The following is a 20,433-nucleotide window of genomic DNA, read 5'->3' on the forward strand; positions in this document are numbered from 1 at the left end:
ATGCAACAGGGCACCGGGCACTTGTAAGTTCAGGCACGCGTGCAACATATGCGGCCATCCTTCCCACCCAGAAGCGACATGCAGGAACAAGGGCAGTGGGGCAGGGAATAGGGGAAGGAAGAAACCAGAGTAACAAGATCCATCCCATTATAGCACATTCGCCCATTCTTCTGTCGGCTATGATCCCTTGGCTTAACAGGTACCCCAATCACACTTCTGCGAGATTATTGCAAGAGGGGTTCACTCATGGTTTCCGAATTCCAGCTGGGGGTTATGTCGGGACACCGCAGTGCAGGAATCAGCTGTCAGTGCTATCCAATCCCACGCTGGTGGCTAGCAAAATAGAAAAAGAGTTGCGCTTGGGTAGGGTAGCGGGTCCTTTTCATGTCATTCCTACTAAGAATTTTGTATGCTCCCCTTTGGGCATAGTTCCAAAAAAGGAGAAGGGTGAGTATAGGCTTATCCACAACTTATCTGCACCTAGGGGCCTATCCTTGAATGATGCTATTGATGAATCAATCTGCAGCGTTAAATATGCATCTTTTGATCAGGCGGCGGACATGCTGAGGGACTTAGGCGCGGGTGCACTGATGGCCAAATCAGATATTGAGTCAGCCTTTAGACTACTCCCTGTTCACCCTGAGGATCAGCGCCTCTTAGGTTTCTCCTTTGAAGGGAAGTACTACATGGATAAGTGTATGCCCATGGGCTGTTCCATTTCATGTGCATATTTCGAACAGTTCAGCTCCTTCCTGGAATGGGCCCTAAGGCAATCTACAGGGCACCAGTGTGTCATGCATTATCTGGATGACTTTCTTTTCCTGGGTCCGGCGGGGTCACGGGAGTGTGCGTCAGCATTGCAGGAATTTTGCGCGCTCATGCGCTCTTTCGGGGTACCCCTGGCACAGGGAAAGACGGTCGGGCCAGTGGCATGCTTGGAATTCTTAGGCATTGAACTGGATTCAGTGGAGGGTTGCTTTAGATTACCAATGGAGAAGATACAAAGATTCAAGAATACCCTAGGATCATGCATACAGGCTAAGGTTACTCTACAAATGTTACAGCAGACAGTGGGTCAGTTAAACTTTGCATTGAGAGTAATACCCATGGCGCGCCCTTTTTCACGCTCTATTGCACAGGCCATGAAGGGTCTTCGGGAGAAACATCACCGGACACGGCTATCTGCAGAGGTTCGCCAGGATATGCGGATATGGATTGCATTCCTGGAGGATTTCAATGGCAGAGTGCTGTGGGGTGCACCCACGTTGTCCTCGGAGGACTTGGGTTTATGGACTGCTGCTGCAGGAAGTGTAGGTTTTGGTGCAATCCTTGGTAGGAAATGGGTGGCACAGAAGTGGCCCGCCTGGTGGGAGGAGAGCGGGCTGACGATGAACATTGGTTTCCTCAAGCTCTTCCCAATCTGGGTGGCACTGAAAGTGTGGCCTCAGGATCTGGCCAACCAATCAGTAATCTTCTGGTCAGACAATATGACAGTGGCAGTGGTGGAATGTATCAACCAACAAGCTGCAAGGTGTCCATTCATACTGTGCCTGATGAAGGAGATTGTGCTGTGTTGCATGACATTAAACATACTTTTCAGGGCAAAACATGTCCCAGGGGTGTTGAACAATGCAGCTGATGCTCTTTCTCGCTTTAAGATGCAGGTGTTCAGGGATCACCTGCCGGACGCGGAGACCACCCCGGCCCCTTTCCCGTCGACTCTCTGGCAGATTGGTGCCCCCAACTACATGACCTCGTGGCAGCCAGCCTAGCACCCAAGACAAGAAAAACTTATGAAAGGGCGTTCAGGTCTTACTGTCACTTTCTGGGCCAGGGCTGGGAGAGCGGGTGGTTTGTGGAGGCTAGCTTTAATAACTACATGAGCGCGTTACACAGGGAAGGGCGCACGGCAGCAACAGCTGGCAGGCACAAGGCTGCAATCTCCTTTTTTGCACGTGCTAAAGGGGTGAGGGATCCCACGAACAGTTTCTTAGCGCAGAGGGCATTGAAGGGATGGCGGCGCATGCAGGCACCGGCCACAGATACTAGGAAACCGATAGGTTTTGAGCGCTTGTCGGCAGTGCTCCTCGCGCTGCCTGACACATGTAGCTCCGCGGCCGAGGTATGTCTGTTTAAAGCGGCATTTTCCTTAGCCTTTTATGGGGCATTCAGGGTAAGCGAACTGGTGGCGGCCAACAAATGCGATAGGGTAGGCGGCCTTCAGCTACATGATGTCAGCCTGAGGGGTGACACAATGTGGATTACCATCAGGAAATCAAAGACTGATCAAGAAGCTAGGGGCCAAACCTTGGCGTTACACCGGGCACGGAGCAATCTCTGCTGCCCGGTGGCACTAGTGGAGGAGCTCTTGAGACAGCGGGCGCAGGAATGTAGGGGGCCACTGCTGCTGCATGGGGACGGAACACCTTTGACTAAGTTTCAGTTCCAGAGGGTGCTAGCCATGAGTATAGCCAGGGCTGGTTATAACCACAAAGAGTTTGGGACGCACTCCTTTCGGATAGGGGCAGCCACAGAAGCAACTGCCAGGGGGTTGAACTCAACCAGTGTGCAAAGGATTGGGAGATGGTACTCTAATGAGTACAAACGTTACGTGCGGTTGCACATGTTGTGAGAACTGTTGCCATTTTTAGTTTTTGACACTTGTCCTTTTTGTCTGGTTATTTACAGTTTCACGGGCCTGCGACGCAGGACGGAAACTTCCTATGGATCATCTCATCAACTCAGCAACATCAAGGAATTGCCCAGAGGACAAAAAGAAGACAAGGGTAGTTTGGGTAGTAGGACATTCATTTGTGAAGCGCGCTAACACAATTTTTCTTGCAGGTTTGGGTAGACGGGGGGCGGAGAGTGGGGGGTGCACGGTCTCCTTCCACGGCAGGGGGGGGGCTTCGCCTTAGTCAGTTCAGGGATTATATGTCGGATTTACTAAGATGACATACTGCACCTCCCTCGGCGGTGATCCTTCATCTAGGGGGGAATGATCTGGCAGGCCTGGGTAGGAGGGTCCTCCTGGAAGAGATTATAGCAGCAGCAGGGTGGCTGGCAAAGCGGTTACCGGGGTCTGTGATTGTATGGTCACAATTGATACCAAGAATGCAATGGAGAGGGGGGGGACTCTGTTAGCGCCCTGAATCACTCAGTAAAGAGGATTAACAACAAGCTGGACAGGTTATTTAGAACCCCGGTCTTACAGACCATACCTCATGGGTGCATCTGGGGGGAGCACTTCTACCTGCGGGACGGGGTCCATTTAACTGAGGCAGGGAATGCTCTTTTTATAAGGAATATCCTGGCGTGGGTTGAGGTCTTTGGAGGTAGGTTATGACCTTTCTATAGGTAGGTGTGCGGGGGGGGGCCAGATAGTCGGTCAACTATGCTGGCCTGTGGCGGTAAGGTCATAATCGGTGAGCAGCATTTTAAGGTCCTTAGGGGGGGCGGGCCCATTCACGAAAGGGGCCGCCCATCGGGAGGGGCCATTGGTCTCTCCCAGAACTTCAGGGGCAGGATATGATATCCATTACTTAGAAGGGTGCGGGGGAGGGAGTCCACGCTTTCCTCAGGCTGGTAGCCACCCCTCACAGACACTATGACGTCATCAAGGTGCGCAAGTGTGGGCCCTCCTGTTATGGTTTAATGGAGTTCAGAGCGCACGGGGTGAAACGTGCCCTGGGTTGCGCATGCGCATCTCGAACGTGAGAGCGTAGATGTAAAGGATCAGACACCGGTTAGCGACCTTGCCGTCCGACTTTAGAGTGCTTAATTTTCAGGATGTTTAGATTCGGTTAGGAAACACGCTGTACTAGATATTTGTTAAGGTTAGCCCATCTTACAATGTCAAAAATGGATGTAATCTAATGTTCTGAAATGTGCATTCTATAATTGTCAAAAATGTTTATTTTATTAAAATTTTCATTTTATTTTCATATTTTAATAAATACGGCCAGGGGTCCCTTGACCCCTGCCTTCCAAAGACCCATGTGTTGACTTGCTGAATTAAGTAATGCAATTTGTGTAGTAAGGAGGGGGGTGGCCGGTAGTCCCAGACCATGAGAAAAGGGGGGGCCAATCGGCCCCCACGCAGGCATGGCGGGGCCCGGCCCCTCCCATATCCCGTCCCCTTCGTGGTGGCTGGTCCCGCCCCCTTGCCCCGGAAGTAGTTGTGTGCTTCCGGGCCGGGGGTCGGGGCCACGACCACGAAGGGGTTAAGAGCCTGGGGAGCGCGGGAAGCGGCCTCTTTGTGCCCGCGCTCCCCGGGCTCGCTCCTCGCCCTACCGTGGGGCTCTTTAATTTTCCCCACCCTCCATCCCCTTGGTTAGCGAATTGGGTGATGACAATGGTAGGTATACTGTTTAATGTTGTCGCTTGATCATAAGAATGGTATGATTGCTGCCTCGGGCGTTCCCCCCGCTCACAGGTGGGATATGCAGGTATATATGCTTGGTGCTTCGCTGGGGTGTTAACTTATTCTCTCCTTAGGCCTTGTTTCCCGTCTACAGGAGAATGTGCAGATGTAAATGTTGTGTGCTTTGCTGTGGTTTTTTAACTAATTCTCTCCTTAGGCCTTTTTTCCCGTTTTACAGGAAATGTACAAATGTAGATGTTTTTGTGTGTTGCTGTGGTTTTTTAACTAACTTTCTCCTTAGCCCCCTTTTTTCCCTTTTAGAATAGCAATGTCGTATTTATTATGTGGGTCTGGCGGTAAGGTCATAATCGGTGAGCAGCATTTTAAGGTCCTTAGGGGGGGGCGGGCCCATTCACGAAAGGGGCCGCCCATCGGGAGGGGCCATTGGTCTCTCCCAGAACTTCAGGGGCAGGATATGATATCCATTACTTAGAAGGGTGCGGGGGAGGGAGTCCACGCTTTCCTCAGGCTGGTAGCCACCCCTCACAGACACTATGACGTCATCAAGGTGCGCAAGTGTGGGCCCTCCTGTTATGGTTTAATGGAGTTCAGAGCGCACGGGGTGAAACGTGCCCTGGGTTGCGCATGCGCATCTCGAACGTGAGAGCGTAGCTGTAAAGGATCTGACACCGGTTAGCGACCTTGCTGTCCGACTTAATTATTAGAGTGCTTAATTTTCAGGATGTTTAGATTCGGTTAGGAAACACGCTGTACTAGATATTTGTTAAGGTTAGCCCATCTTACAATGTCAAAAATGGATGTAATCTAATGTTCTGAAATGTGCATTCTATAATTGTCAAAAATGTTTATTTTATTAAAATTTTCATTTTATTTTCATATTTTAATAAATACGGCCAGGGGTCCCTTGACCCCTGCCTTCCAAAGACCCATGTGTTGACTTGCTGAATTAAGTAATGCAATTTGTGTAGTAAGGAGGGGGGTGGCCGGTAGTCCCAGACCATGCGGACATCCTCGTGGCGCTGCTTTGAGCAGGATGCCGGTGCATCGCTGTGCTGGACGGAGGTCGGTGAGGTGGCCCGCAGTGTCTTCTCAGCGCGCTCCTTACCTTGCCCGCTCCCAGAATTGACCTGTTATATTTGTAAGCGCTTTGAATACAATAAAAAAGGCCAGTTTACAGTAGCTTGGTTTGTGTGGCTGTACTGTCGATTTTTGTCAGCTTTGTTTCCAAAGATAAAAATGTTACCTCAAACAGAAATGAAGAAAGCGGTAAGAAATCCTCAAAGGAGGCGCCCTCTCAATCTTGAATGTTTGCACCGCGTTGACATATTTTAATCGCTGTCATTTCGTGCTCCGTCTTTGCACCGTGCTTTAGTACTGCCCGTGTACGGACCTCCAAGGACCACACTAGCCGGGCTCAACACGCTACAAACACAGGCAATGCAGAGTGAGGTATTTACCACAAGCGGGAAATACTTCCTATTGAAAGCTGACTCTCAGCCAATGGGGAATAACATGTGAAAGTCTGTGCTTACCGCACCATATTCTCTGTGGGAAACGGCCACTACAACGCGGCCGTTTCAACGCATAACCTTAACCACGCATGCATTACAATGCATAAGTGGTTAACACGAATAGCCTTTACCACGCATACCTTTGCTACGAGATACGTGCGTTGCAATGGAATGCGTTGTAACATCATACAACCAGTATTTCGAAATGTATTATGAAGTCTAGAAGTACACACAAGCTAGCGTGATTCGAGTGAATACTTTGAGTAGGTAAAAGGAAATAACATTCATTTCAGGTGGTGTGATGTACATAGGACTAAAACTACTTTCATTTGAAATTATGGTATTTTTTAAAATATGTATCTCTCCAGGGAAAGTGACACAATTGCAGACTCACTAGTCAGTGTATTTTATTTATTACATCATTGACAGGTCTAGTATTATTTCATGTTAGCATAATGTTATCTGTGACACTGATAGTTTACCATTCGTGAGGTGTTTAGTGTTCATAGCAGGCACATGAACCAACTAAGCTATAATTGCGTATTACTTGTCTGCTTCTGGTCTACATATTATATTCCTACAGTGTATGACACACAATGGTCCCTTATATTGTGTGGAATGTCAAAAACGTTATAATATACGTGAAAGGAATATATTGCCTGTATTCAAAATATATTTTAGGTGCAAACCTTCGAAATGAAGACTTTAATGAGCAGAGATAAGGAGTATGACTAGACTTTCTGAAAGGGGTTTGGACATTCCACACTTTTAAGTGACCATTTCTGAGATTTCCAAAAGAGTGCAAGAGAAATGACTCTTGCAAATATGATGCCTACAGAGTGCCAGAGGGCTGTCAATAGACACAAATAAGCTCAGTGTCTTCCCCACATTAATCTGTGGTTCTAACTTCTAAACAGCACCATCAATCAACCAATAGGGAGGGCTGTTTTAAGTGTTGGCACATGCACCGGTTATGTTGGCGAAAGGATAGCCTTTTCATTGAAAGAGGAAACAATATCGAGGACAGGACATATGTAGCCTAACGCATTTTCCAAACTGTTTTCCATGCAACTTTTTTCTTTCCCTTTGGCACCAGATATTCCATAGACAATGGTACACTTTGCTGCACTTTAAGACACTTCCTGCATCACGTAAGACTGGGTCATATAGGTGTAAGTTACAAAGTGCCTGCAAGATACTCACAGGATATGTGAGGAAACATTTCAAAGAGAAGGAAAACAATCTTTTACATCTACCCTCCCTACTCCTTTCAGCTACCTGGACAGTCTGGTCAAGTCTTGGCTCGTGAAGTGATTTGTGTCTGCGAGGGATCTGTCTGGCAGTGGCTGTCTCTGCATTTACATGCTTTATGTTCTATGCAAGGGGGCGGGACATTCTGCTGATGGACCACTAGAATGTGTCTAGGGTTGAGCGGGCCACAGCCTGACGCCCTGCGCTTGGTGGCTCGAGCTCTGATGAAGAGCGAATGCCTGAGTGAGTGACGAGTGACTTCATATAACCTGAGGGAGATCTCTGTGGGACTGCAGCTCCTGCCAGGACTAATGTGAGGAGTGAGCCTCTTACTGAAGGAAGAACTCCGAATGACTGAGTGACTTCACATAACCTGAGGGAGATCTCTGTGGGACTCCAGCTCCTGCCAGGACTAATGTGAGGAGTGAGCCTCTTACAGAAGGAAGAACTCCGAATGACTGAGTGACTTCACATAACCTGAGGGAGATCTCTGTGGGACTGCAGCTCCTGCCAGGACTAATGTGAGGAGTGAGCCTCTTACAGAAGGAAGAACTCCGAATGACTGAGTGACTTCACATAACCTGAGGGAGTTCTCTGTGGGACTCCAGCTCCTGCCAGGGCTAATGTGAGGAGTGAGCCTCTTACTGAAAGAAGAACTCCGAATGACTGAGTGACTTCACATAACCTGAGGGAGATCTCTGTGGGACGGCAGCTCCTGCCAGGACTAATGTGTGGAGTGAGCCTCTTACTGAAGGAAGAACTCTGAATGCCTGAGTGAGCGACGAGTGATTTCATATAACCTGAGGGAGATCTCTGTGGGACTGCAGCTCCTGCCAGGACTAATGTGTGGAGTGAGCCTCCTACTGAAGGAAGAACTCCGAATGACTGAGTGACTTCACATAACCTGAGGGAGATCTCTGTGGGACTGCAGCTCCTGCCAGGACTAATGTGTGGAGTGAGCCTCCTACTGAAGGAAGAACTCCGAATGACTGAGTGACTTCACATAACCTGAGGGAGATCTCTGTGGGACTGCAGCTCCTGCCAGGACTAATGTGAGGAGTGAGACTCTTACTAAAGGAAGAACTCCGAATGACTGAGTGACTTCACATAACCTGAGGGAGATCTCTGTGGGACTGCAGCTCCTGCCAGGACTAATGTGTGGAGTGAGCCTCCTACTGAAGGAAGAACTCCGAATGACTGAGTGACTTCACATAACCTGAGGGAGTTCTCTGTGGGACTCCAGCTCCTGCCACGGCTAATGTGAGGAGTGAGCCTCTTACTGAAGGAAGAACTCCGAATGACTGAGTGACTTCACATAACCTGAGGGAGATCTCTGTGGGACTGCAGCTCCTGCCAGGACTAATGTGAGGAGTGAGCCTCCTACTGAAGGAAGAACTCCGAATGACTGAGTGACTTCACATAACCTGAGGGAGATCTCTGTGGGACTGCAGCTCCTGCCAGGACTAATGTGTGGAGTGAGCCTCTTACTGAAGGAAGAACTCTGAATGCCTGAGTGAGCGACGAGTGACATCATATAACCTGAGGGAGATCTCTGTGGGACTGCAGCTCCTGCCAGGACTAATGTGTGGAGTGAGCCTCCTACTGAAGGAAGAACTCCGAATGACTGAGTGACTTCACATAACCTGAGGGAGATCTCTGTGGGACTGCTGCTCCTGCCAGGACTAATGTGTGGAGTGAGCCTCCTACTGAAGGAAGAACTCCGAATGACTGAGTGACTTCACATAACCTGAGGGAGATCTCTGTGGGACTGCAGCTCCTGCCAGGGCTAATGTGAGGAGTGAGCCCCCTACTGAAGGAAGAACTCCGAATGACTGAGTGACTTCACATAACCTGAGGGAGATCTCTGTGGGACTGCAGCTCCTGCCAGGGCTAATGTGAGGAGTGAGCCTCCTACTGAAGGAAGAACTCCGAATGACTGAGTGACTTCACATAACCTGAGGGAGATCTCTGTGGGACTGCAGCTCCTGCCAGGGCTAATGTGAGGAGTGAGCCTCTTACTGAAGGAAGAACTCCGAATGACTGAGTGCAACCAAGAGAGGAGCTTTGAGTGAGACAATGGTGAAGAAGAATTGAGTCTGGCTCATCCTATGTTTTAACAGTAATATCACTTACAAAACTGTGAATTATTTTGGGAATTACCAATGAAAGACCTCGACAGGTTCTAGATATTAACAAGAGAAGCACTTTCAATGTATGTTATCATTTTAAAGATCAGACCTCTGAAAGGATAAATCTGTAATGTTTCATGAGCTGAACTCTATGGTCTCATAACAACAATTCTGCAATTACTGATAGCATCAGTATCAATAATACTTGAATGTGAAATTATTTTGCGATTACGGGTAATACCCTATGTAACCATTATGGTGTTTGAAATAATTCAACATTGTGTTTCTACACTGATTTCCAGAAGTTCTTTCCATATCCTGTGTCATTTCCTAGTGGTTACTTTCACCGGGTCTGACCTGACAGATGCATTCAGGGAAGTACCCGCTAATATTCCATGCAATGACACAGCACGCGGGATTACTGCATCGCTTATAAAACTAATCTTGACGGAAACTTTTGTTTCAGTTCCACTCAGCATCAAGAGATCATTTCTAATGAAGGCCTCAGAGATTTAGGACTTGTTTTAGAGTTCGGTGAACGGGTTGCTCTTTCTCAAACGTGACAGATATCTAGTGCGCCATGTAATAAGTCCCATAGGGTCGAATTCCCTTGTAATACAGTGGATGGGATATTCATTGCATATGTGATGGAGCATCCCATTCACCAAAATCTCTCAGGCACTTGGTTACTTGTAAGCGTAAACCCTGAGTTAATCTGAGTTTTATGAAGAGCTCCCGCTCTTCTAATAGCAAGAGTAGAGGGTTGAGTACTCGGAGCATTATCAGCAGGAGAGTAGTATTATCTGAAACAGGACACTGAAGGTCCGTGGGATTCTGAGTGAGTATCAGAACCAATATTGACAGTGGGCCCGATTCACAAAGAGCCGCCGCACTCATCACGGAGGGTCTGCAGTTGTGGCGGGGGCCCCGCAGTCATGGTGGAGGTCCTGCACTCGTGGCGGGACCTCTGCAATGGGTAACTACAGTACGGAGGACCCACCACGAGCACAGGGGTCCACGCCGCGGCTGCGGGGCCTCCGCTACAAGCATGGAGGTCCACGCTGCTGCTGCGGGGCCTCTGCTAAGACCATGGAGGTCCGCTCTGCGGCTGCGGGGCCTCCGCTACGAGCACGGGGGTCCCCGCTGTGGCTGTGGGGCCTACGCTACGAGCATGGGGGTCCACGCCACGACTGCGGGGCCTCTGCTACGAGCATGGGGGTCCATGCCGCGGCTGTGAGGCCTCAGCTATGAGCATGGGTGTCCAAGCCACGGCTGTGGGGCCTCTGCTACTAGCATGGAGGTCCACGCCGCGGCTGCGGAGCTTCTGCTTCGAGCACGGGGGTCCATGCCACGGCTGCGGGGACTCTGCTATGAGCACGGGGGTCCCCACTGCAGCTGTGGGGCCTCCGCTATGAGCATGGGGGTCCACACCGCGTCTGCGGAGCATCTGCCACAAGTGCGGAGATCCTTTGTAAATCGGGCCCTGTGTGTATTACGACAAAAGCTGTTACATTTTAGCCAATAAGAACGCAGTACTAATATAATCTGAGAATAGTCTTTTCATCTGTGATCAAATAAGGAAGCACCAATTAAAACAGAGTTCTGGCACATCTTCACCGAGCAGGGCAATGTTTCCTCTCACTGTAAATGCCTTGAAATACCAAGGATGGAAAGGTGAGGTCTTTGCTACTAATAATCGAATGAAAATATATTTATTCATTAGATAATCATGGTGAGTTCTTAATTTCACCACACAATAATTTCATGCTGAATTCCATGGCCTAGTAGTTTGTGGTGATGTCCTGCCCGAGTATGCATAGGTGCGGTGATGCATGGCACCGTAATCTGGGGGGCAGCACTGAAAAAGGGGTACACAAGATCCAGGCACAGTATTTCTCATGATTTAAAGTGAAGCACAGCAAGTGCAATCAGACCACTTTCGACCAATAGAGGAAGGAGTCTGTGTGACCACAGAGCAGGTTGTCTCACAACTTGTCTTTGGTAGACCATCACAGTATCCAGCTGCCTGGCTTCACCTTATTTGCTACACTACATTGTTCTGTGACAGGGTTTTTCTTTTTTCAGAATCCAGAAGATTTTACTGAGCTGGCACCTGTCCAGCCACCCCCCCCCCCCCCCGAACATTGTTTCAGCCCCAATTGGGTCAATATAGCTAGGGTAGGCGCACCTCCCAGCATGCATGCTTCACCTGCAGGATTGTATACTGCCTGGCTTCATTCATAGTCAGGCGGAACACGGATCATGGCAGTGACATTAAGAGGAAACTGGCACATGAGAGGAGCAGACACCTTTTGACAACATGCACCCTTAAAACTAAACACCGGCTGGACACTGACCCACTCTACCACAGTTATTGGTAAATTATCTATTCCATGAAAACGCAAGAACTATATGGCATGAGTTTGTAGTTGGAATTATTTTCTGGAGCTGCGCCTTACAGAGGAGAAGTCCAGACCTTGCCACGGGATCTCACCTGATTCTGCGGAGCTGGGGTCCTTGTCGCCGATTGATGACGCCGTCCATCAGCAGTCGCCCATCTCAAGCTCAGCCAGGGGGTGTATTTATAATGCCGCTGTGCCACAGAGCCCCAGCGGGCTTTGCCAAGCTCTTCCTTAGGTCTCCAAAGACCATTTGCCGAGGCTTTCCTAATGAGCCTCTGGCGCAGCCAGGAGGGACCCTGGTGCTAATTAAGCATCCCCGGAGCGGCCTCTTGACCCTTGTTATCAAGCTCGCGACTCGATGCAGCTCTTCTATGGACAATTATCACCTCCATTGACCAAGCAGCCCATCCCTGCACCCCTCCACACACGGTCCGAGCAGGACCCAGCAGTGACCTCTGCCCTGAGCCTGCAGCAGGAATGCTTCTCGTTGTCCTCGAGGATATTTTGGGCACGTGCTCTCTGATAACACCAATTCCCTGGACTGTTTCTCTTTCCGAACAGTTTATTGAAATACTCAACAGGTGAACACTCTCGCAGAACTGTCGTCATTCGTTTTTATCCGTGGCTACTGTAATAATGATTGACGTGGGGAGATGACAGGCCCTGATAGCAGGCATCAGCCACAATGAAACTGTCTGTTTTATAAATTCGGACACGTAGCTTGGAGATGAACTCATTTAGTAAAGCTAAACATTCTGCAAAGACCCCCCAATTCACCTGTGAGATAAGAGAATGTAAAGGGTTTCAAACCACCAGTAAAGGCAGGTGCTACGTCAGCTTGGCTGAAATCACATTTGCGCCGATGCTCCTGGGGTTATTGCACTGAATTTTCTGAGTGCGACAAAGATGGGAAACAGTGTTTGTGCCAATTTTGTGCCGGTTCATATCCGTGGTGCACTGGTTTGCACAAGCAATTATCACTCGTAGTATATGGTGGAACATACCCGATGACTGAGAATTCCATCCAGCTCCAGACAGGCACTGAAGTAAAAATTGCTACAAATATCACTCACGCTCAATATTTAATACCAGCGCCCGATGGTAATGGCTGCATTAGATGCAGTATTAACGGAAGTCTGTATGGTAGCACCACTCTGAGGTACAAGACATGCCCATTTAATCATCCGGGATACAGTGCCAGGTGTGACGTCACAACACACTATGGAAAATTACGCCTCCATGAATGCCCCGGAAACATAATGGATATTTGTTTTCAATCAGATGGAAGGTGCACCCAGAAGCATGCGGTAATGGCAACACCGCATAATTTGAAAACAATAACACATCTAGGTCAAGATGTAGAAAGTTTTGGCATCAGGCTTGCATTACTTTTTGAATGCGAACCCGATGCAAAACCTTTTTGGGGATTCACAAACCAACGCAGATTGATATTCGCCTTTGTCTGCCGTGAAGCACTGCTTTGTGCTACTTAGCGTCAAAGGGCGTCCCATGTATGGCCGGCTTTAGCGCTGGTGGCGCCCAGTGCGAAAACCACGTTTACGACCACCCACGTCCAATGACCGCCTCCTCGGGTTCTCGCACTATCACAGGGCAAAAGTGCTCCTCATCTCTCCAATCATAAGATATTACTAAATACAGTGCCCCCCTGAGATAGGCGCCCCCTTCCACAGGTCAGCACCCTGGGCAACCACAACAGTCGCACTGCCCTTAAAGACGGCCCTGGTCCCATGGGTGAAACATGGGCATTCCCATGCAACTATCCATGCTTTTTGACACAAAACCCTAGCTGCTAACATTAGTAGACAGGGTTTTATGCCACAAAATAATGCTGCCGGAAACCAGGCATTAAAAGGAGTAACGTTTTCATTTCTCCTTTTCTTTCTGACTTTGCAAGTGTGCTGCACTGTACAATACACATACACAGTAGGAAAAGTTTTTAAACTTGTCTAGTCATGGTATTTTGTAACTGAGGGGTACACTTTAAGTACAAAACCTATACTAGACTCATGCCCACACCTTTACACTATGGCGCAAAGGTGTGTCTGTGGCATGGGGCATCAAAATTCTCTGCGGGGGCTAGGGAGATGGCGCTCCTGTTCTCTCTTTGTCACACAACACAGCACAGCATCTTTAGGTGTTCCTAGGATAGTTGGCCAACTTTGAGATCAAAAAATATTTTACTACACTATTGGGACAGAAATAATTAGTGTAATAATCTGCATACACAACATGGGATTTGAAGTGTGTTAAGAAAATTGATTTACAACAAATATAAATACAGCAAACTAGCAAAAGATAAAGACAGAGTGATTTAATAAAAAAGAAATGAAAGATAATAAACAAAATAAATATACAGAGGACAATAGAACATTTTAGGAAATAGGTCAGTGCTTTAAATGGGCCGGTACTCTCCGGCACGGATGCGGTACCGGTACTTTTATATTTTGAGGAGGAGAGTACCGGCACTTCTCAAGAAAAATGCAATACTTTTAATTGGAGAGTACCGGCACTTCTCAGAAAAAAGCAGGTACTCTGCTACAGAGTACCTGCACTTTTATTTTTCCATTTCAAGCACTGAAATAGGTATGGCAAATGTAAGAATATCAGCAAGAGCATTGACGAGGTACTCATTGAGGGCGTGCGCACTGAATCCAAGGAAGTCCGTGCCAGAGCAGATTGTAAGACAAACATTCGCAAATCCAACAGGTCTGCTTGCATTTTTGGTTATGAGGCAAAGGTGTCAGCCTAACAAATTCTTGCGGGTAGATGTCATTTCAATAAGACAAGTTCTGCAATTTGTAAAGTAATCAGTATGGTTACCAGCCTTAAGAATGTTGGAGGCATTAACACTGATAAATAACTAATCACATTGGTAATATATATTTTTAAGTTCATCCACCTTGGCTCTGTCATGATAAGCTTCACACTGATCCAGAAAGTAGGAGTCCTGAAGAAGGCAGGTCCCTAAATATTGGCCTCCCATGTTAATTCCCATTGGAAACTTTGCTCACTGATACAGAAAAAAACTGTGAAACGGAATTACACCAAATTTGGAAGAAAGCAAGATTTCTGTGTTTTGGTGTAATTGTTTAAGCCATTTTTTAAACATTATTGTTTCAAAGGGGGCACGAGTTGGGCTTTTACAGGTTAAAAAGTTGGGTGTAACTAGTCAGTGGGTCCTGCGGGAGCATTGCTCTGCAAACAAGAAATTGGGCCCTTTGGTTATTTCAGTATTGAACTGGTGCCTGTACTGCAGTACTGCCCAATCTGCTTAGAGGGTTGCAACTCGGAAGAAAATGTTGCGACAGCCATTGCAAGACTCAGAGACACAGTCCTTGTGTCATGAAAACTGTTGTGAAAAAGAGGCATAAGGGGGAAGGGTAGCGACAACCGGACCCCTAGGCACTTGTGGGAGGATCCAGAGGGACCCCCCAGAGTTTAGAGTAAAAAACAACATATAGGCTTGAAGTACTGTGGTGTCCCAGGGAACCAGGTGCACCTCCCCTGGGAGGTACCACGATCCTCCTGCCGGAGCTGCTGCTCAACCTGCCCCCCCCCCATGGTACCATGGTACAATGCAAACTTCCCAGAAGAAGTTGGGATGATTCTGTTTTACCATGGGGTATAAGCTTGCATGGCACGTACTCCAGTATCTGAAAAAATTGAAAGAGAACAGATAAGAAAACTAAGGTTGACAATGTTGGTTTTTCTTCTCTGGTGGGGTTAGCTGGCTGCGGCACGGTTAGGTGCAAGACCTCGCTGGAGCTGCTTATGGCCTCACATATTACAGCACTCATGAGGTGTTAATTTTCAAAAAGGGACAAGAATGGGGGTCGAGCATGATGGGCACACGTTACAGTTAGCTCAGTGAACTAATCTCCGCCACTGGTAATCACTAGGAGCCGCATCCCAGTCCATCGCTATTTGCACACCATGCCACCTCAGTTTGGATCCAGCCAGATGCAAACCCGTCTTGACCCTACTCCAATGGACTGAACCTAAGTGGTCAAGGGCATGCTGAGACATGGCCCTGTGCTCACTGTGCCCCCCCAACCCAGCTACACCCAACCAAAGAGCCCCAATCAGGGTGAAGCCTCTCTCGGGTTGCTTGTGAGGACCAGGCGTGGCAGTTCTGGTTGTAGTGTTCCTGTTGTCCCAGGTGATTTCCAGTGACTGAGGTTAATTCAAGCATTCCACCCACTTTTTGTATCCTACAGAAGTCCAAGAGGGAGGGAGCACATGGGATCTATATCGGTAATCGTCCATAGTTTTCTTTTTAGTACAGATTTCGGCATTACCTTGGCTGTTGAGAATGGAATATTGTGTCTCAAACGTAGAATCCTTAGTCTAGACTACCGCAGTCTGTAAAACATTTTCGGGGTTGGGGCCGGGACTTAAATCTGGCTTATTTTAACCTTTCTGATGCCTGTAAACAGCCTAATGTAGATCGAATCTCTGAATCTCCCAGCCTCCATTCTAAAACGGTAACAGCCTGGAGGAGCCAGCCCTACTGTAATGCAGCACAGAAGCAACAGCAATGGAGAGACTCTTGCATGCATGATGAGTGATTGAATGCATGGCATGTGGGTGAGTGAGTGCACAAATGCAAGCAATCATTCATCCACCCTTTTACTCATTCCTGCCTTCAGCCTCATGCCAATCCACAATAGCATAGAAGTGCACTTTGATGCTCACCAAGCAATGTAAAGGCACTGTCAGCTGTGACACAGGCCTACGGACTTTGTTAATTCTTCTCTGTCGAAAAGTTGATAGCAAATAAAAAAAAGAACAGAACTAAATACTCTTATTACTAAGCAAGTTCACTTAGACTCTGACATCACACTAGTTCTGCCCACTGCTGGGAGAATTTTAAAACCAAGCCTTAATGTCAGATACTCGAACATGTGAATAAAGATGTGTTTGCAGCGAGATTGTGTGAATTCTACCCATTCCCCAAGATTGCTGAAAGGGCCGCAATATTACTTAAACTGCACATGCACTTGCTGACTGGATGGAGTCTCTAAAGGAAAGACATTTATTTTCGACGGTGCAGCCTCACGTCTGTCCGGCTCTAACCCTGGCTCACTACAGTCGAGTGTTCACACCTGTGGGGCTTAGAGTGAGTGCCCTTTCACCTGTTTGGGTATGCCTCCTGAACTGCTGCACTCCGCGGATTATTGTCAGGAGGCAACATGGGCTAATCTCTGTGGCGCGGCCATTGGTCCTGCGATAGCAATGTGGGGATACACATTGTTTGCGGAGCTGCTCGCCATATCTTGCACCTGTCCCCTATTTCTATAGGGCCCATGAACATTCATTTGCAAATGTTGCCTACTTTTATTGAATTTAGGCTGCTTGCTTTGTTTCCCTCTGCTGTGTATGTTTTATATATATTTGTGGGAGCGCAGCAGTGGGGTGAGCTGGTATGGAGACCCAACGCTATGTGCCTGAAGGGATGCTCCCGCCTCTCTTCAGAGGTCTCAAAGGCAAGCACAAGGCCCCAAACCAGGTCCGGCTTTCTAATGACTCACAGCCAAGAGCTGGGGCCACACACAGGAGCTGGAGCCAGGAGAAGTCACACGCGCAAGGAGAGAGCTGTGGACCGAGCGGACCTTCAGACCGTGCTTCGCCCTTGGCCACTGGGACCAGGGTATGAATAATCACTTACTCTATCGTGGCCCAGAATATGAGATGCTGTTTTAGGGAGCAGCCTGCCCTTATGCTCTCAGAGGCGCCGGCTGCTGGCTCTGTGGCGTGTGGAGGGCTGTGCTCAGTAAGAGCTTCTGATTGAAAGCCACTGAAGTGGTCGAGTGTAGGCCAGGAGGTGCTCGTCACCTCTCACTGCACATATGAGGAGGGGGGATGGTATGTCACTTGCAACGTCTGTCTGCTCTTAGGAAGTCACAGCAGAGGCTGAGTTGGGGACTCTGGCTACGAGTCATACATCACCTGGGTGTGGTATCACCCTTCCCAGATATACCCCTGCAGAGCAGTAAACAGGCCGTGGAGCCATTGAAACCATTGATGTAGCGCTTAAAAGTTTGAAAATTGTAGGGGTGCATTATACTCACTGTTAGTCGGCACCCGCATATAATCATATGTGTACTCAGGTATTTTGTGTGCAATGTATTATGAATTGTAGAACCTATATCGATTTCCATAGAAGTGTTAGCTATGTACAAGCATCTTATGTATATATTGAAGCAATGCATAGAGCTTAGTCCTTTTTTTTTTAACAATGTGGTGTTAGAAATGTGTAACTTAGACTTCGTGTCTGTGGACTGTTTAGTTTGACTACACATGAAAGAAAGACGTAAATGTCAATACTGTGATTTAAACCTGCTTGTGTAACCGAAGTAGTGGCCAGAATTCGCATATATCGTTGAGGCGAAAGGCCTGGTATTTTCTTATGTTAGCCAAGGGCAATAGGCCAAAAGGGATTTATTCCAGTAGAGGTTTTAGGCTGTAGTAAATTGCAACTTAAAAGATGTGAAGAATGTCTGCTTTGCATGATCTCACCCCAGGTGCAAGGACAGTTGCTCGTTAGTAGAGAAGCTCTTTGTTCACAAATTGACTTATGTAGTAAAAGCCAGACATGGGAGTGTATTGGAATGTGCCAATCGTAACTCCTAGTGCGGATGGCGTCTGGGACTCAAGGCCAAGCGATGGACGATGGAACTGGACAGCGCTCTGTGGAAATTTACTGAAAGACGACCCCGCAGAAGAGGAGGCGCAAAGGGCGTGTTCTGGGATTTGGGGTTCTGTATTAGGGACAGCGCCCCGAGGGTGGAGGCAGATCAGAGCAGCCCAGAGCAGAGGAAGGCTAGGCGAAGGGATAGAGGGGGCAACTTAGACCAAGCTCTAAGTGAAGACTTCTTATGAAGTTTCACTCTGACACCTTTTATTCGATGAGGGTCTCAAGGGATTGCTAAGTAGGGATGTCATCTAGTGCAGAGTAGGGACAGAGATGGTATGGTTCAGTGTCCCTAGTATCGACATTTGCTTGGTGGTGTTCTACCTCATGCTTTTAGAGATTGTACTCTTAGTTATTTTTAGCCGTATGCGGATTCTCCGTAGAGTAGCTTTTGTGTTAGTGCCTATGTACTTGTTGTGCCTCGTACTGAGGACTTTGTATCTGCAAATCTTTATGCTGATAATAAAAACCAGAGAGCCAAGAGATTAAGTCTCGAGTCCTTGATTATGGCAAATTGCGGACAGTAATTTTGATAATTGTGTTGTTTTCCCTCCACGCTATTGGGCAAGTAAAAAGGTCCATCTGACCAGAGTGGGTTCCAGTAGATGATTGCGAGATACTAAAATGGGCCGGAGCAGTTGGTAGCAAACGAGGATGGTTTCTTACTGATAGCGAGGGAAGATTAGATAAGGATAAGTGACCCTTGAGGCCCAAGAGACGATAAGTGATGCTGAATCATCAGATGGCGAGCAGCAGACGGCAGCAGATGAGCATCGACGGCGAGTAGCAGCACGGCCGAAAGCAGCAGTTCCAGGAGTGAGTATGAAAATGAGATGTTGTAGATTGCGGTGTTGATTTGTTGTGTGATGTCTTGCGGAGTTGTTGTGTATGTCGTGTGATTGTGAGATCAGGCTGTGAGCGCGCGCAGCCCGGGAATTGTGGTGTAGAAGACACCTGAGATAGATTTTGTTGACCACCCAAAGGAGATCGTGAGGTACCATCGATCACCTGGACCGAGATAGGGGGAGCGAATGCGTGTGTGTATGGCAACTTAACGCTGGTCGTGGGTTGTGGTGTGCAGATCGGAGTGTTAGTAACCTATCAGAGGCAATCTGTCTGGCCGGACGGGGGCAGACGGGCGCCAATTGAGGTCAACAAGGTCGAGAGACTGTGGACGAACAGTCAGAGGCTGTGGACGGACAGCCAGAGAAGTAACTTAATTGGTTATTTCAGTGTGTGAATGGGACGTGAGTAAGCGTGAAACGAGTTTGGAGAAGGGAACTGCTGCGAGCGAAGGAAGGTGACGTCAGAGAGTGTCGCGCTGTGATAGGCCGGTTGGTGTGAGTCGCGCTGTTATTGGAGGAGTCGAGAACAAGAAGTAAATAGAGCGCGAGATCGAATTTGCTCATTATGAAGTGCCTTAGGGCTTTGCGAGAGTTGTGTAGAGGCGATAAGCATGTGGTTGTTCGTGGGGGAGAAGAAGCCCCTCCCGAGGATACCCCGGCACATTACATGGCACAGAATGTGGGGTTACATACTATAGTTTGGATCGAGAATTGGCACAAGGTTACACAAGGTGAAGGGGAATTAGCTTTCCCGAGGTACGGCTCATTTAGACTAGCAGTGCTGTACCAACTGAAGACGGTGATGGGGTCCTTAAAACCCTTGCCAAGACCAGCACAGTTTGAAGCATTACATGCGTGGATTAGAGCAGCGCATGATAAGGAAAAGGGAAGAAGTCAGGAGAGAATGAGGAAGTCGATTAGGGCATTTCAGGATGCCAAGTGGGACGCAGCGGAGAAAAGATGGAGAGTGCAGACAATTGAGGAAGCGAAACTGTATCCCGCGCTAATGGAGGAGACTGGGATAAGGCATGGGAGAGCACAGAAAGAGGAAGATAGTGATTCCGATGATGGGGTATTGCAAAGATTGCTAGACGAAAGACCACCCCCTTATAATCCAGATGAAGAGGATGATAGGTGGGGTGAGAGGGGAGACTCTAGGAGGGTAACAATCCAGCCTGAGACCCGAGTGGAAGGGT

At 48.2% G+C, this 20,433-nt stretch overlaps 1 long non-coding RNA gene across 1 annotated transcript in view; it reads left to right on the plus strand.

Annotated features, from left to right (window-relative positions):
• LOC146806145 (uncharacterized) overlaps window positions 1–2,832 on the plus strand; it is a 34,551-nt gene extending 31,719 nt beyond the window's left edge. The window contains exon 4 of the long non-coding RNA XR_014967558.1: window positions 2,689–2,832. This is a non-coding gene — a long non-coding RNA (uncharacterized LOC146806145). The remainder of the gene's footprint in view (window positions 1–2,688) is intronic.
• The last annotated feature ends 17,601 nt before the right edge of the window (window positions 2,833–20,433 follow it).

This window comes from Triturus cristatus, chromosome 8 (assembly GCF_964204655.1).
Source record: "Triturus cristatus chromosome 8, aTriCri1.1, whole genome shotgun sequence".
NCBI lineage: Eukaryota > Metazoa > Chordata > Amphibia > Caudata > Salamandridae > Triturus > Triturus cristatus.